Source organism: Orcinus orca, chromosome 3 (genome assembly GCF_937001465.1).
Source record: "Orcinus orca chromosome 3, mOrcOrc1.1, whole genome shotgun sequence".
Classification (NCBI taxonomy): domain Eukaryota; kingdom Metazoa; phylum Chordata; class Mammalia; order Artiodactyla; family Delphinidae; genus Orcinus; species Orcinus orca.
This window is the reverse complement of record NC_064561.1, coordinates 38979591-38997378: the sequence shown is the minus strand read 5'-3', so window position 1 is coordinate 38997378 and position 17788 is coordinate 38979591. Positions and strand designations below refer to the sequence as shown.

General features: G+C 39.3%; 1 protein-coding gene across 23 annotated transcripts in view; it reads left to right on the top strand.

Annotated features, from left to right (window-relative positions):
• Positions 1 to 17788, top strand: part of ADRA1B (adrenoceptor alpha 1B) — a 633734-nt gene that overhangs the window by 28606 nt on the left and 587340 nt on the right. For 20 of the 23 annotated variants that reach the window (XM_049708459.1, XM_049708460.1, XM_049708461.1 and 17 more), the window contains 2 exons: positions 9057 to 9377; positions 15597 to 15692. The gene's annotated coding sequence lies outside the window, so the exon portion shown is untranslated. Of the gene's footprint in view, positions 1 to 7143; positions 7237 to 9056; positions 9378 to 15596; positions 15693 to 17788 lie in introns of all 23 variants that reach the window. The other 3 variants (XM_049708476.1, XM_049708469.1, XM_049708468.1) reach the window with 2 other exon arrangements.

Below are 17788 nucleotides of genomic sequence, written 5' to 3'. Positions count from 1 at the left end.
CACATGCTAAATTCTCTAAAACCATTGTCTCATTTAATCCCTGCCACAGCCCTGTGAGGTCAGTACTATTATAACTGCTTCATAAAGAATGAGGAAATTGAGGCTCAGAGAGTTTGTCTTTTAAGTAAGATCTCTAAAACAGCACCATCCAATAGAAATATAATGTGGGTCACATATGTCATTTTGAATTTTCAAGTAGTCATGTTTAAAAAAAGTGAAAAGAAACAAGTGAAATTAATTTTAATAATATATTTTATCAACTTGGAACATTATCGTCTCAAAATATAATCAATGTTAAAACTAATTAATGAGGGACTTCCCTGGTGGCACAGTGGTTAAGAATCCACTTGCCAATGCAGGGGACATGGGGTCGAGCCCTGGTCTGGGAAGATCCCACGTGCCGCAGAGTAACTAAGCCCGTGCGCCACAACTACTGAGCCTGCGCTCTAGAGCCCGTGAGCCACGACTACTGAGCCCATGTGCCACAACTACTGAAACCCACACGCCTAGAGCCCGTGCTCTACAAGAGGAACCACCACAATGAGAAGCCCGTGCACTGCAACGAAGAGTAGCCCCCTCTTGCCGCAACTAGAGAAAGCCTGTGCACAGCAACGAAGACCCGACGCAGCCAAAAAAAAAATTAATTAATGAGATACCTTACATTCCTTTTTGTACTCAGTCCTTGAAATCTAACGTTTTCTCCTTTTATAAGACATAGCTCTATTGAACTGTAATTCGCATACCATACAATTCTCCCATTTAAAGTGTATAATTAAATGATTTTTAGTACATTCACATATGTGCAACCATCTCCATAGTCAAGTTTAGAACCTTTTCATCAACTTGAGATGAACCCCATATTCTTTAGCTGTTATGGTCCTAATAACCTGGTTGCTTCCCTATGCAACCACTCATCTACTTTCTGTTTCTATAGGTTTCAATTCTGGACATTTCATACAAATGGAAACATATAATATGTGGTCTTTTGTGACTAGCTTCTTTTCTTCTTTTGTTTACAAGCTTCATCCATATATAGCATATGTCAGTGCTTCATTCCTTCTTATGCACAAATAATATTCCATTGTATGATTGCATCACATTTGGTTTATCCATTTGTCTGTTGATGGATATTTGGGTTGTTTCCACCTTTTTGCTGCTTTGAATAATTCTGCTATGACATTTGTATGCACGTTTCTGTGTGGACATATGTTTTAATATCTCTTGGGGTTGTTACCTAGGGTTACAATTGCTGGGTCATATGGTAACTCAATGCTTGATCATTTGAGGAACTGCCAGACTGTTTTCCAAAGTGGCTATACCCTTTTACATCCCCGTCAGCCGTGTATGAGGGTTCCAATTTCTCTACAGTCTTACCAACACTTGTTGTTCACCTGACTTTTTTTTTTTTTTTTTTTTGTGGTACGCGGCCTCTCACTGTTGTGGCCTCTCCCATTGCGGAGCACAGGCTCCGGACGTGCAGGCTCAGCGGCCATGGCTCACGGGCCCAGCCGCTCCGCGGCATGTGGGATCTTCCCGGACCGGGGCACGAACCCACGTCCCCTGCATCGGCAGGCGGACTCTCAACCACTGCGCCACCAGGGAAGCCCTACCCAACTTTTTGATTCTGGCCATCTTTAGTGGGTGTGATGTGTTATCTCATTGTGGTTTTGATTTGGATTTCCCCATGACTAATGATATGGAGTGTCTTTTCATGTGTTTATTGGCCATTTAATACCTTTCTTGTAGAAATGTCTATTCAGATCCTTTGCCCATTTGTTAATTGGGTTATTTGTCTTTCTATTATGTAGATATATGTGTTCTTTATGTATTCTAGGTACTAATTCCTTATCAGGTATGTGATCTGTGAATATTTTTCTCATTCTGTGGGTTGTCTTTTTACTTTCTTATTTATTTATATTTTATTTTTGGCTGCTTTGGGTCTTTGTTGCTACACACGGGCTTTCTCTAGTTGCGAGGAGCGGGGGCTTCTCTTGTTGCAGAGCATGGGCTCTAGGCGCACAGACTTCAGTAGTTGTGGCTTGCGGGCTCTAGAGCACAGGCTCAGTAGTTGTGGCACACGGGCTTAGTTGCTCTGCGGCATGTGGGATCTTCCCGGACCAGGGCTCGAACCTGTGTCCCCTACATTAGCAGGCGGGTTCTTAACCACTGCGCCACCAGGGAATGTCTTTTTACTTTCTTGATGGTGTCCTTCAAGGCACAAAAGTTTTAAATTTTGATAAAGTTCAATTTATCTATTTCTTCTTTTGTTGCTTTTGCTAAAGCTCTAAGATGGAGGTATATAGTGATAGACACCTACATTAAGTAAAAAGAAAGATCTCAAAGAAATAATCTTACTTTACACCTTAAGAAACTAGAAAAAGAAGAGCAAACTAAGCCCAAAGTTTGCAGAAGGAATGACATAACAAAGATCTGAGTGGAAATAAGTGAGAGACTAAAAAGACAATAGAAAAGATAAATGAAACTAAGAGCTGTGTTTTTGAAAAGATAAAATAGATAAAACTGTTAGCTAGATTTACCAAGAAAAACAATGAGGACTCAAATAAATAAAATTAGAAATGAAATAGGCGACATTACCCATATGAAAAATATGATGAATGAACATTTTTCTCCTCTTCAAAGTACTCAACATTTTTCCCTTCTTTCTTGAGATAATCATGATTTTTCTGCTTACTCTTTTAATATGGTAAATTACATGTATAGGTTTACAAATGTCAACTCAACTTTACATTCCTGGAATAAACTCTACTTGATTGTGATACATTGTTCTTTACATATTGCTGGCTTTGATGTATCAGTGTTCATGGGTAAGATTAGTCTGTAATTTTCCTTCCTCAGAATACCCTCCTCAGTTTTTAGTGTCAAGGCTATGGTGGCCTCAAAACCAGTTGATGAGGGTTCCATTTTATTTATTGTAAAGTCTGACATGATTTCTTCTTTATATGTTTGGTAAAACTCATCAGTAATCCTATCTGGGCCTACAGTTTTCTTTTGGGAAGGTTTTAAATTATGTAATTAATTTATTTTATGGTTATAATATTATTTTAATTTTCTCTTTCTTCTTGTGTCAGTTCTGATAATTTATATTTTTTTAGGAATTTGATTATTCAAAAATTTGGAATTTAGAAATACGTTTCAATATATTGTCCCTTATGATCTTTTTAATGTCTAAAATATCTAGAGTGATGCCCTTTTCATTTCTGATATTGATTATTTTTGTCTTCTCTTTGATCTCAATTTGTCTCACTAGGGATAAGTTCTTTATTCATTTACTTTCTACTCTTACCATTTTTTTTCCTCCCACACTTTCTTTGGGTTTAATTTGTTATTTCATGTCTAACTTCTTGAGATGGAAGCATAGATCATTGACTTTTTTCAGTCTTTCTTTTTTTTTAAACATCTTTATTGGGGTATAATTGCTTTACAATGGTGTGTTAATTTCTGCTTTATAACAATGTGAATCAGTTATACATATACATATGTTCCCATATCTCTTGCCCTCTTGCGTCTCCCTCCCTCCCACCCTCCCTATCCCACCCCTCCAAGCGGTCACAAAGCACCGAGCCGATATCCCTGTGCCATGCGGCTGCTTCCCACTAGCTATCTACCTTATGTTTGTTAGTGTATATATGTCCATGCCTCTCTCTCGCCCTGTCACAGCTCACCCTTCCCCCTCCCCATATCCTCAAGTCCGTTCTCCAGTAGGTCTGTGTCTTTATTCCTGTCTTACCCCTAGGTACTTCATGACATTTTGTTTTCCCTTAAATTCCATATATATGTGTTAGCATACTGTATTTGTCTTTTTCTTTCTGACTTACTTCACTCTGTATGACAGACCTTTCTTCTTTCTTAATATAAGGGTCTTAAGATTGTAAGTTTCCCTATAAGCTTGATCTTAATTGCTGCCCCCAAATCAATTAATTATTATTGGTTATCTATTGTTACATCACCAGTTCCTATCAGAGTGCCCAGTCTCCCGTATGTTCAAAGTATTCCAAAGGCTTCTTATTTCATTCAGGAGAAAGCCAGAATCCTTGTATTGGCCCACTTGTCCCTCCGTGATCTGCCTTCTACTTCCTCATTGGTTTCATCTCCTATTGTTTACTCACTCCTGTATTCATCCCAGATTGGCCCTCCTGCTGTTCCTTGGAAACATCAGATACACTCTTGTCTCAGGGCCTTTGCACTTGCTGCCACCCATATCTGGAAAGCCTATACTACAAATAGATGCCTGGCTTGCTGCTTTCCTTCATTCGGGTCTCTGTTGAAATGTACCTTTTCATAAAGGCCTTCTGTGACTACCTATATAAGATAGCACCCTTTAGCATACTCTGTCCTCTTTACCATTGTTTATTTTTCTTCATTATGCCTTTTGCCAACTGACACCAAATTATGTGTTTTTTTGTTTTGTTTTGTTTGGCTCTCCTCATCTCCCCTCTCTAGAATGTAAGCTCTCTGAGATGGGAGATTTTTTTTTTTCTGTTTTATTTACTGCTGTATCTCCAAAGTCTAGAACAGTGTCTGGAATATAGTAGATAATATACAATTATTCATTGATTGAATGGACTCTGTGCTTGGAGTAGATCTGGATTAAATATTTCTGAATCTATCATTTATCAGCCATGTGAACTTGAGCAATCAAATGAAACTTTCTTAGCACCAGTTCCTTTATTTGTATAATGGGGATAATAATGTTGCCCTGAGATACTGAATATACAAGTTCCTTATGAAGTATAAAATTATAATGAGACATTTTTAATATGATAGTCAGAAATGTCTTAACATGTTTAAATTTCTTTCTCGTTGGACTTCCATGCTATTAAAAATTCACTCCTTTGGGATAAGACATTTTGTTGCATTTGGCTCTAGTTGAATTATAAGTATGTTTCTTGGAAAGGATAACATTTTTATGCTTCTGTAGCTTTAACAAGTCAGCAGGAATTCACATAGAATTCATTGTCCCTGAAGGCATGGGATATAGGAGAGGTGTTTTTCAATGGAGAAAGCAGCAAGTAAAGATCTGAAGCATGGGGAGAGGAAGTTCTGGAAGGGCAGTTTTAAGTGCACACTGGGGAAAAAATTAAGAAGTCTTTCATTAGTCAGGTAAGGATAGGTTATGCTACAATAAAAAAACCACCTCAGAATTTCAGTAGCGTGACCAAGAAAAGGTTAGTTTCTTGTCCATATAAAGTATGCTGTGAGTCCATGCTACCCTCCAGGGGATGGGGGCAGGAATAGTTGTGTTATTATATATGTCTGTGTGTGGGACTTAGTAGGAAGTCTGAATTAAACAACTTTAATAAATTTAATAAAGTTTTATAAGATAATTTCAGTCCTATGTCCTGGCAGAAGATTTTAGAGTTTATGTAGGAATATACTTGAATATACTATTGTGATTCTGTAGCCCCTTCCACGTAGAGTTTAGATGCAATTATTGCATTCTCCAACTAAAAGTTGTGTCATATATCTTTTGTGTGTGTGTGTATGTGTGTGTGTGGTGTATCTTGATGAATATATATGTTTATGCGGGAATGGGACACATTATTTGAATTAGAACTTTAACTAAATGCTACCATTTATTGAGCACTTTCTATGTACCAGGTACACTCCCAGGTACCAGGGGATTTAGACATCTTATCTCATTTATTATAATTCTGAAAACAGCTCCTTGAGGTAGGTACTATTGTTGTACGCACTTTATAGTGAGGAACTGATGTTCAGCAGTGTGAAGTAATTTGACTTTAGTCACACAACTAAGTGGCAGAACTTAGACCAAATTCAGGTCTGCTTGGCTCCAGAGGCCATGATCTTAACCATAATGCAGTGCTGCCCACCCCTCCCCATTTCCAGATAGTACGTCCTGGATGTATAAGTGCTGTTAAGTTTATCAACAAACCAAAATTGATGATGACAACATGATGATGATAAATGTAGTAATATGGTGGTGGTTATATTTGATTTGACAGCATTTGGGCCTAAGTTAGACTGCCAAAGATGTCCTGTTGTATGTGTAACATTCCCAACATTATAATTACTCCTTTGGGTTCAGACTTTGCATGTGGCAGACCCCAGTTAAAATGCAAATGTATTTCCTGGGAGCAATAATAAGTTAACACCAATCATTATGACTGCATCAGCAAGAAACAGCCAATTTCTATCACCAGGGAATAATCAAGCAGAGAAGACAAAATTTAAAATAGTCAATGTGCTAGAAGGTAATTTAATGTAGTATATACTCAAATGAGAAATTAAATATAATTAGTGGAAGTTGTATTTCACATAAACATAATGGGTAGGCCAGTGAGGGAAGGGTCTCATAATTGGCAGTAATTATCAGGAGAGGTTTCTTGGAGTAGGTGGCACTTGATATGAATCTTGAATTCCTGGGTGACTTGAAAACCATATGTTTGTCTCATAATCCTGATTTCCTAAACACTCTGTAGTAATTCTCTCTTATTTTTTTTTCTGCCCGTAACAGTCTATCTTTCTCCATATTCTCTTCTCTTCTTTCTCTACACTAATTTAAAAAATGTGACTTGAGTGGGAGCTTCATCTTTTTAAAGATCTTTGTCCTAGATAGTGTTTAATGGCTCACAGATAGGCACTTAATCTGATATGAGCCAGTCCTAATACCCAAACTTACAGCCATAGTTGATGAGTTCAGTGGTGGGTAGCTGACCCAAGATTAGCCAGTTAGATCCGTTTGTAGGATTTTTGAGTTTGGGACTAGAGAAAGTAAGTCTCAGTTCCTCTGTGGGTTTGTGCATTGTGAGATTTGAGATACGGAAGCTATGAATATAGTTCAAGAAAGAATAAAGTTGACCTACAGAATGAAACACATGAGACACACAGAGAGGGTCTTGGTGGAATTTAAGTTTCTGATTCCAGAGGTCTCTGAGATCCACCATTAAGCACTGATGTGGTTATTCAATCTTCATATGAATAATTTCTAAATAATCTCCTCCCCCACTCCACCCCCCGACCCCCCATCTATCTTTTGCCCTTAGCTAGTCTCAGTTGAATTTTTGTCACATGCAACTAAGAGGGTCCCGGCGAATATTGTATTTTGTTTTATTGTAACTTCATGTTGAAATAGGTAGAATAGAGATTATCTTTATTTCATAGAGAAGAAGATGAGGCTCAGAAAATATAATGTAGTGAAGACACTGAAAAATATGAGAAGTTGATCCAAAATTTCTCACACTGGAGAAAACACTGGTAGGTACAGGGAGATGCAGGCAGGAAAAGTCTGCTAGTTTAGGAAACTCAGCGTATAAACTATGAATAAAGTAGCTTTCCATTGCTGTGGGTATTATGAGTGCTCTGACGCCGAATTTGGTATCATTTTAGCTTGCGTTTTTCGTTTTTTGTTTTTTTGTCAGCAAAACCTTGGCTTTTGAGGGAAAAGGAGGAAACCCAATTCCACCACAGCACCTATTTCCCATTTTACTTAAGGTCCATGGGGTTACCCAGGTGTGAAGTCAGTCATAACTCTCTGTACCTCAGGGATGTAATACTGACAAGGATGGCTTTTGACAAGGGCTGATTTCAAAATGAAACTGAATGCTGATTGTCTCACTCTTATCAAAGCACGCTTGAATCTATATTAACCTAGGGACACCAAGAGATTCAGAAAGAACAATCCCTGGAGTTTAAGGACAAACTTTGCTTATGCCATCTTTAAGTAAAGAAAAGAAAAAGAACTTAGGACATTTAACAATTTATCTCCTCTTTTATTTCAAATAACATTTAAGGTGGTTTAAAGGATATGAAAATATAGGAAGACAATAAGTTAAACGTAGAAGAGAACTGAAAAAATAAATGACCATAAGAGTTAGGAGTGAGGCTCATAAACAATGAATATGATACAATCCTATACATTATGTGATAACTGGTCCCCAATTTAGGCTTTAAGCTTTCTTGTCAGTGCAAACAGGGAAACCTAATTGATTACACAATTTGCAATGTTCATGAGATAAACCAAAGCAAATCCTTGGGAGAAGTACAACTGCATCTGATCCTGTGACCAAAAACAATGTGTCCCTGGTTTCTTACAAAGAGAGTACTGTGTTATATAATGTAAAAGGCCTCGAGTGCTCCTTCCAGGAGACCCAAGGATGAGATTCACAGCCCTGGCAGTATTATTTCTCAAATTTTAATCATCTTTATAATTTCTGCTATATCTACATTTAAAAAATTATTAACCTAATATATTTCTAACATACGTTTCACTTGGATTCCATTTTATTTTTTTATTTTTATAAATTTATTTATTTATTTATTTTTGCCTGCGTTGGGTCTTCGTGGCTGTGTGTGGGCTTTCTCTAGTTGCGGTGAGTGGGGGCTACTCTTCATTGAGGTGCGTGGGCTTCTCATTGCGGTGGCTTCTCTTGTTGTGGAGCATGGGCTTTAGGTGCACGGGCTTCAGTAGTTGTGGCACGTGGGCTCAGTAGTTGTGGCTTGCGGGCTGTAGAGCGCAGGTTCAGTGGTTGTGGCGCACGGGCTTAGTTGCTCCACAGCATGTGGGACCTTCCCGGCCCAGGGCCGGAACTCGTGTCCCCTGCATTGGCAGGCGGATTCTTAACCACTGTGCCACCAGGGAAGTCCCTTGGATTCCATTTTAAACTTAATTTCATCTTAGCAAGGTAGATGGGCTAGTCCTAGTTTTCTAATACCCTTTAAATTAAGTTTATAAGTATTAAAATGAAAAAGTCTATTATAACCCCAAATTTTCTGATGTACCCCCTTGGTGCTACACCTTGGGAAACACTGGCTTAGGGAAAAAGAGAAATCCAACATTTGAATAACCATGACCTCATTACATCTTAATATCTCTCTTATGAAGTATTATGACCATCAGTGTTGAGAATTCTGAGGTTAAAGAATTTTCACAAGGTTCCACAATAACCAAGCCAGGATGAACCTCAAGTCCTCTGATGAAAGTCAAGTTCCAGCTTCTAGAGGAATGCATGGAGGGCCTTGTCCCCAAACCAAAGTTCAGACCCTCCTTGACCGTTTGCCCCTTTGCTTCCTCCCAGAATGCCTCATCCCCTGCTTGGTCCATAGTGATGCCAGCCTGTGGTTATTGGAACCTGGTCTGCCAGACCAAATGGAGGCAGTCTGCCAGGCAGATGTGGAACCCAAAAGAGGAACTTCACCAACTGCTGTGAACAGCTCTAGCACTTCATGCCCCCGTGGACTTTTGGGGAAGTATTTTTGTGGCTCACCAGTCTCTCATTAGGCAAAGGTCACTTGTCCTGTCTTGGCCTTCTCTACTGGTGGAAAGTACGGCTGGGAGATTTGGAATGGTTGCTGTTTGACTTTGATTCTTGGCACGACTGTCACCATGAGCTTTTTTGGTAAGATCACAAGCTGAAGTTTGTTGTTGAGGATTGCAGGATTCCTTCGAATCTTCGGGAACGTTTTGAATCATAACTGGCAGTGGCTTTCTGATGGCAACTTGAGCAAGCTCAGGGGGAGAAGCCATCACCCTCTCTCACACGAATATGACTTTGGGTAAATTACCTTGAACTCTTTACCTAGGGGTGTAATCTACATTCTTTCTGAGCCCTGATTTATAGTGTAAACATTTTTCTTCTTATTTTAATGAATAGAAGTAACGTTTTCTGCTCCATCCTTCTCTTAAAGAGATTTTAAAGTCTCTTATAATTTAAAAATTTTTATTATTTAAAAAATTTTTATTTTGCTATAGTTGTAGATTCACATGCATCTGTACAAAATGCTACAGAAAAATCCTGTGTACTTTTTTACCCAGTCTCCCCTAATGGTAACATTCTTAAAGAGATTTAAAATTTGCTGAGGTATAATTTAGATATGATAAAAATCACTCTTTTAAAGTGTACAGTTTGATGAGCTTTGACAAATATATACAGCTGAGTAACTGCTATCACAATCAAAAGATAGAACATTTCTATCATCCCAAGAAGTTTCTTCATGCCTCTTTGTAGTTAACCCCCTCTCCCCATTCCCAGCCCCTAGAAACCACTTATCTGTTTTCTGTCCCTATACTTTGCCTTTTCTAGACTGTCTTTTAAATGGAATCATACAGTATGTAGTCTTTTCTGTCTTTTTATTCACTTAGAATATTGCTTTTGAGATTCATCCATGTTTCTGAATGAATCACTGGTTTGTTCCTTTTTATTGCTGAGTAGTATTCCACTATATGCCACAATTTGTTTATCCACTCACCAACTGATGGACGTTTGTGTTTTTTCCAGTTTGGGGCTATTAGGAATAAAGATACAATAAACATTCCTGTATAAATCTTTGGGAGGACGTATGTTTTCATTTCCCTTGGGTAAATTCCTCAGAATAGAATTGCTGGGTTGTGTGGTTAATGTCAGGGTAATGCCAACCTGGTAAAACAAGTTGGAAAGTGTTTTTTCCTCTTTTATTTTTTGAAAGAGTTCATGTAGAATTGATACTGTATCTTCTTTAAATGTTAGGTAGAATTCCCTAGTAAAACTGGAGTTTTTCTTTGTGGGAAGGACTTTAACTACGAATACAATCTCTTTAATAGATATAAGGCCACCCAAGTTTTCCCTTTCTTCTTGAATGAGTCTTAGTAAGGAATTTGTTTATTTTATCTATGTTATCAAATTTATTGTCAGGAAGTTGTTCATGAAATAACATTATCCTTCCTAACATCTGATAGATCTGCTGTGACAGTCCTTCTTTTATTCATAACATTGGTAATTTGGGTCTCTGTCCTTTTTTCTTGATCTGTATATATAGAGGTTTACCAATTTTATTGATCTTTCCAAAGCACCAGCTTTTGGTTTCATTGTTTTGCTTACTAATTTCTGTTTTCTATTTCAATGTTTTCTGCTCTTATCTTTATTATCTCCTTCCTTTTATTTACTTTGGGTTTAATTTGCTCTTAATTTTTTAGTTTCATAAGGTGGAAACTTAGATAATTGATTTTAGACCTTTCTTCTTTTCTAGTGTGAGCATTTAATACCATCAATTCCTCTTTAAACACTGCTTTAGCTGGATCCTACAAATTTTTAAGATTTCTTATCATTTTAATTTAAACATATGTTTAATTTCCCTTGTTATTTCCTCTTTGACCTGTAGATTATTTAGAAGTGTTCTGTTTATTACCCACATATTTAAGAATTTTCTTGGTGTCATTCTGTTGCTGATTTATAGTTGACCACCATTGTCATCAGAAAATATACCTTTCTGTATTTTTAATCCTTTTAAATTTATTGAGATTAGTTTTATGCCCCAGAATATGGTCTACTTTTGAATATTTCATGAACATTTGAAAAGAAAGTAAATTCTCTGAGATGAAGTATTCTATACATTAGGTCAAGTTGCTTGATAGTATTGTTCAAGTTATCTATATATTTAATAATTTTTGTCTAATTTTTCTATCAGTTATTGACAAGAAAAAAGTTGAAATCTCCAACTATAATTGTTGATTTGTCTGTTTCTCTTATTGGCCATGATGTGTTCACATACTTCATCTGCCCCATTCTCTCTCTTCTTCTGGCACTCAGTTTCATTTATGTTGGGCAATTTGATATGGTCTCACAGCTCCTGGGTGTTTTCCCACTGATTGTTCTTCTCTTTTCATATTTGTAAAAATAACCTCTATCTTCAAATTCACTTATCCTTTCTTCTGCTGTGTCCCATTTGTTGAGAAGACTGCCTGGGCAGTTCTTCATCTCTGATGTTGTGTTTTCATGTTTAGCATTTCCATCTGACACTTTTTTAATAGCTTCCATCTCTTTGCTGAAATTCCCCATGATCCATACATTTCGTCCACCTTTTTATTTATTTTATTTATTTATTTTTTGTGGTACGCGGGCCTCTCACTGTTGTGGCCTCTCCCGTTGCAGAGCACAGGCTCCGGACACGCAGGCTCAGCGGCCATGGCTCACGGGCCCAGCCGCTCCGCGGCATGTGGGATCTTCCTGGACCGGGGCACGAACCCATGTCCCCTGCATCGGCAGGCAGACTCTCAACCACTGCGCCACCAGGGAAGCCCTCGTCCACCTTTTTAATGCTAAGTCCTTTAACATATTCATTAGAGTAGTTATAATGTCCCTGTCTGATGCTTCTAACATCTAGGTTATTTCTGGGTCTGGTTCTGTTGCATATTTTATCTCTTGACAGGAGGGTATTTTTTTTTTCTTGCTTCTTTGTGTCTCTTATTATTTTCAATAAAGTGCTGGGTAAAAGAACAATAGAGACAGAGATAAATAATATATGATGCGGGCTTCCCTGGTGGCACAGTGGTTGAGAGTCTGCCTGCCGATGCAGGGGACATGGGTTCGTGCCCCGGTCTGGGAAGATCCCACATGCCACGGAGCGCCTGGGCCCGTGAGCCATGGCCGCAGAGCCTGTGCTCCGCAACGGGAGAGTCCACAGCAGTGAGAGGCCCGTGTACTGCAAAAAAAAAAAAAAAAAATGATGCCCAGAATGGCATATGTGCCATGGAATTTGTTAGTATTTAAAACGCTTTTTGGCCATCCAAGGTGGGTGTTATTATTCTCCCATTTTAAAGGTGAGGAAAGTGTGGGGAGGGGAGGACAGCAACACAGTGCCAGGGATGAACTTGGTTTTGAATTATGGCTATGTGGCTGATCCCTTCCCTAACTGTTATGTGGGATCTTGTGGCACTGGGAAGCATGTCTGTGGAGCGGTAAAGACTGGAGGCTGGGAGGCCAGTCACAGCTGTCCCAGCAGTGCAGGGTGTGGTGTTAAATGCCCACCAGGGATCATTAATTCAAACGCTTAGAGTATACACGGCTCATTTAAGTGAATACACGTAGGCAGAAATATACGGCTCAGTATTAAAGACAAACTAGGGAGTGATGGGGACCGTGGTGAACTGGATGCACATGCTCCTTTCCAGAAGGACAGCTGTGACTCAGTTCTGGCTGACCGTGCCAGGTGCAAAACCAAGATTAGTGTTACCAGTTCTTGTGATGTTTTGATGGAAGCCAGAAATCTGAACTTAAATGTGCAGTATCCTGATTTTAAAGGTTGGCCACAGGTATAATTTTTAAAAATGTTTATTTAGGCCATACCATGAGGATTAAGCAAAACATGTCTGTAGGCTGTCAGCCTATAGGCCACACAAGCCTGGGTGGTGGCAGAGAGACTGCCCAGGTACTGCTACAACTGTGGACATGCAGTTTTACCAGGCATGTTTTTGGTCAAAGGGCTAAATGGCAGACTCCAGAGCATTTTCTATCAACATGAGACCATTCATTAGGTTTACTCATGGCTTTAGACTTTGCCAGCCTGGAGGTACATCTGTGTTTACTTTGATATCAATACCTGCCTTACTCCATATTTCATTTTTCTTTCTTTTTCATTGCAAATTCTTTTTTTTGAATTGAAGTATAGTTGATTTAGAATGTTGTGTTAGTTTCTGGTGTACAGCAAGTGATTCAGTTATATATATATATATATATATACACACACACACACATATATATGTGTACATTCTTTTCCAGATTCTCTTCCATTATAGATTATTACAAGATATTCAATATAGTTCCCTGTGCTATATGGTAGGATCTTATTGTTTATCTATTTTTAATATAATGGTGTGTATCTGTTAATCCCAAGCTCCTAATTTATTCCTCCCCTGCTTTTCCCCTTTGGTAACCATAAGTTTGTTTTCTATGTCCGTGAGTCTGTTTCTGTTTTATAAATAAGTTCATTTGTATCATTTTTTTTAGATTCCGCATATAAGTGATAGCATATGATATTTGGCTTTCTCTGTCTGACTTACTTCCCTTAGTATAATAATCTCTAGGTGCATCCATGTTGCTGCAAATGGCATTATTTCATTCTTTTAAATGGCTAAGTAGTATTCCATTGTGTATACATACCACATCTTCTTTATCCATTCATCTGTTGATGGACACATAGGTTGTTTCCATATCTTGGCTATTTGTAAATAATGCTGCTATGAACATTGGGGTGCATGTATCTTTTAGAATTATAGGTTTCATCTTTTCTGGATATATGCCCAGGAAGGGGAATCTCCATACTGTTTTCCATAGTGGCTGCACCAATTTACATTCCCAACAGTGTAGGAAGGTTCCCTTTTCTCCACACCCTCTACAGCATAATCAAATTTGTAGACATATTGGTGATGGCTATTCTGACAAGTGTGAAGTGATACCTCACTGTGGTTTTGATTTGCATTTCTCTAATGATTAGTGATGTTATGACTTGCTCCATATTTCTACTTGTCTCCTACAGTCTCTCCCCAAGGGTGGCTGTTAGCCCATGTATGCTCTGAGTAAGACAGTTTGAGAAAAGCATTGTAGCATAGTGGTTCATAGTTTGGTTTGCTTCTTTGATCTTCCATTTTCCACCTTTGTCAGAGGATATGTTTTTTACTCTCTTTGTACCAGTTACTTATCTATAAAATAGGAATAATTTGACCTACCTCCAAGGATGGTTGTGAGAATTATAAAAGATAAATATTGAGGGCTTGGAAAAATATCTGACATATAGTAAGTGCTCTACAAATGTTAGCTATTATCATTTAAATTTCTTCCTTCTTGGCCCTTCTATTGGAGGCATCTATCTTCTGTTTCTGAATTATTGGCCCCCTGGGAGAATTCACTTGGTGTTGCCCAGAACCCTCAGGATGCCAAGGCTGCATTTATTAATTCATTCAAAATATCCATCAAGACCTGCAGGTGCAATTCTGTTCCAGGCATTGGAGAGTTATCAGTGGTGCACACAATAGAAGGAGCTTGCATTTTAGAGCACAAGACTGACAATAATTGTGAAAACAAAGAAATGAGTGAAACTATTTCCAAGTGCTTATTGTTACGAAGAAAAAGAAAATGGTGATGTGATAGAGAATGAACAGGTGGCTACTTTATTTTTTATTTTTAAAATTTAAAAAATATTTATTTATTTATTTTTTTCTGCGTTGGGTCTTTGTTGCTGCACGCAGGCTTTCTCTAGCTGTGGTGAGCGGGGGCTATTCTTTGTTGTGGAGCACGGGCTCTAGGCGAGCAGGCTTCAGTAGTTGTGGCACACGGGCTCAGTAGTTGTGGCTTGTGGGCTCTAGAGCACAGGCTCAGTAGTTGTGGCACATGGGCTTAGTTGCTCTGCGGCACATGGGATCTTCCTGGACCAGGGATCAAACCCATGTCCCCTGAATTGGCAGGCAGATTCTTAACCACTGCGCCACCAGGGAAGCCCCAACAGGTGGCTACTTTAGATTGAGTGCTCAAGAAAGGCCACTCTGAGGAGTATCATTTGACATGAGGTTTGAATGACAAGAAAATACCTTTTCATTTAAAAATCTAGAGGAAGAGTGTTTCAGGCTAGTGAAATAGCAAGTACAAAGGCCCTGAGGCAGGATTGAGCTTGGTTTGTCCAGGCAACAGGCAATAGGTCAGAGTGGCTCAGAGATTAAAGGGATAGGAGGAAAGGAGATGAGGTCACTGAGCTAGCCAGGAACCATACCACACAGGCTTGGTAGACCAAGGCAAAGATTTTGGTTATATTTTAAGTCCTAGGTGGAGGGTTTGAAGCACAGGAGTTACAAGACTTTATTTATATTTCAGATGACTCACTCTTGCTGCAGCATGGAAAGACGGATTGGAGGGGAAGCAGAGAGGCCATCAGCCTCACTGTGAACTACTGTGGAATAGGCAAGGGAGGTAAGGGAGAATGGCTCTTTCCTAAGCTGTTTTTTCTTATTCATTCATTCATTCATCATTCAGTGGCTCTTTCTTGAGTGTCTCTTATGTGTCAGCAGTGTGTTAGGCCCTGGGACTACACTGATATATGATATTGTCATGAACTTTGCTACCATTGAACTTTCAATCAAATGTGCCTCTTGGTTTCCTGGGTCCTCACACAGTGCTGTCTGTACACATGATCTTTAGTGAACATTAATCCTAGAGTGGTTCATCTCAACCACATGCATCTTCATGTGGGCTCACCACTGGGGCGAGTAACCACGTAGGATTCTTTCCTCTGTAGGCACCCGCAACATCCTACCTCTCTTGGTAAAACGCAAGGGATGCAAATGGGGGCATGCAAAACGGATAAGGTGGGAGAAGGAGACCTCTGAGCTTATGTGCCAGAAGCCTAGAACCTCCTGGAAGCCTGAATGCGTTTGTGAGCATCAGGTTACCCGGGCCTCTACCTCCAGGGGAACATGGAGGGAATTACAGATCATAAAGGTGACTTTTCTTTCTGGGCTGTTCTCAGTAAGGTCATGTTTTTTTTTTTTTTTTAGAGAATTTTTTTAAAGTAGTGAAACAACATTGCCTAGTATGGAGAGTGCTTTTTCAGATTTAATTCACAACCACAGGCTCTCGTGTGAAATTCGGGGTGTAACCACATTTCTCAAATGGTAAAGAAAATGGGCAATCAGCTTTTTTCAAATGAAACCAAGCACCTAATAACTGTCTTTCACTATGAGATAGGCCTGTGAAACAAACTCCCAAGAAAGTCTGCTGGGTGGGCTAAACTCCTCGATATCTTCTTTACAGAATAGAAATGTCAGTTACAATTTTTCATGGACAGAGGGAGGTTCAAGTTCAAGGAAGCAACGGGGAGTGGAACAATGATTTAGGAGGTTCTAAGTGTCTTTGGAATGAACACAAAGAGGAAAATACTAGGAAAAGGACAGGTGGAAAATCAGTTTAAGCCAGTTCCAGAATTTTTCTCACGGCAATGGAATCCTTTTTTCAGAATATTCTTCAGAGACCCAACATGAAAAAGAGAAAAAATAGGATCTGTTTTGAAAGTGGGAGAGTAAGTAGGGCTCAACCTGTTGCCATCCACCACACACCTCTCCATCCCTGGCAAGTGTTAGAGCCTCAGACCTTCAAGGAACCCAGCTGGAACCTTATTGACTTAAACCACAATACAGAACAAAGACTGTGTTAATTTAAATTTTATTTAGAGTATACCATATGCTAGGCAAGTTGCTAACAAAACAGTTTACATAACACAGTGTTACCCTTGACCCCATGAAATGAGTATTGTTACACCTGTTGTCAAGATGAGGAAACTGAGGTTCAGGGTGGCTAGATCATATGGCCAAACTTACACAGTTGCTAAGTGGCAAATCTTGGCTTCAAACTCAAAGCTGATACCAAAGAGTCTGCTTTTTTTTTTTTTTGCCACGCAGCGTGGCATGTGGGATCCCAGTTCTCTGAACAGGGATCTAACCCATGTCCTCTGTGGTGGGACCATGGAGTCTTAACCACTGGACTGCCAGGAAAGTCCCCAGAGCTTCTGCTTTTAACTAGTAAATTCTCCTAGCTCTCTCTCTTCGACAAATTTCTTCAGTTCTCATCAGGAGCACAAGCATTTCCAGGAATGTTTACAGAAAGGAGACAGGGAGGAGGAGAAGGAGGAAGAAAGAGGAATGTGGATGGAGGCAGAGGCAGAGGGAGAGTAGGACTTAGACAAAGAGGAAGTTAGTGTAAGATGATAAAACCCAGGGAGCCAGCTGCTAAGCAATGAAACTCCATGGAAAATCCAAAGAAAGATAATACCACGAGGAGAGAGAGAAAGAGGAGGTGGGGTTCAGCTGTAAGGTCACTGCTTACTAGTGACCAAAATGCCAAGATTTCAGCCAGGGCTGGACCCCCCTGGTTTCTATTGTGATCTGGTTGACTTAGTCATTGAAAGTCAAGTTAATGGTGTCATTGAAAGTCGGGTAAATAGTCACGAACAAACAGATTAGGAGACTGGCCCAGGGCACAGGAGTCTCACCAGTGGACCAGCTAATTGGAGC